Consider the following 1045-nt stretch of genomic DNA (forward strand, 5'->3'; position numbering starts at 1 on the left):
TAATTCATTCAAAAAACTAAATTTGAATATGAAGGAGGGGGGGAGAGGGCAAGAGGGGATGCGGTCAGAAGTGTACTATAGTATATTACCATAGTATTGTACCAACATTTTGGTCTCAATTTCAGGCCTTCTTCAGGGCTATGTAGAACCAAAATAACAATCAATATGAAACAGATGGAAGAACAAAAACAGTAGTACATATATGTAAATAATGAAAAATTAATATTAAAATCATGGGGAAAAAATAAATAATGAACAGTATGAAAGAATGTAAACAAAATAACACTGCATTTTATTTATTAAAAATTTGATGATTTGTTATTAATTATAATAATAAAAAATTATAAAATGATTTATAAGTATAAATAAATAATGATAATATATCTGTACCGCTACAACCCATGAGAGTTCATTACTTCATAAGAAAGCACTGTTACTAGACCAATGGATATGCAAGGAGGTGATTTGGTCAGAATCAGGATCAACCATCTGATTTTTTCCCGATTACCCTCTTAATGAGGGTGGGTGGATTCTGGAGGGCTTCCGAACCCACAGGGTTAATTCACAGCTACAGTATCAGATAACATAATTATCTGCCACAGCCAGATTTCAACAATTAAAATAACTAATTCATTTAATAATTAATACACTTCTTTATTGATTCATTTATATTTGTTTTCCAAATTCATTTCTAATAATAATAGTGATTGACAAAGACTTAGTCCCCAGCCAGAATGAGTGGAATCAGTAGTTAAAGTAAAATAAATTATATAACATATATTTTATAGTTCCAAGGGGGGTACTCCCCTCCCACACCTGACGGCAGACCAACCTCTATAAGTTAGCAGATACGACTGGCGGAATGATATAAAAAAAAGTAATTTATTCCATGTTCTTGTTTTTCCTATAGTTATGGGTAAATTAATTTTATATCATAAAAAAGATTCTTAACCTATTGCGTTCCTATTTTAAGTAAACTTATAAATTAGTATAGCTTACACATTTCTTGTCTCCTCATTTTTCTTATTTTTCTTCTCAAGTTGAT

Source organism: Halyomorpha halys, unplaced genomic scaffold (genome assembly GCF_000696795.3).
Source record: "Halyomorpha halys isolate HHAL.00 unplaced genomic scaffold, Hhal_1.1 Scaffold520.1, whole genome shotgun sequence".
Classification (NCBI taxonomy): domain Eukaryota; kingdom Metazoa; phylum Arthropoda; class Insecta; order Hemiptera; family Pentatomidae; genus Halyomorpha; species Halyomorpha halys.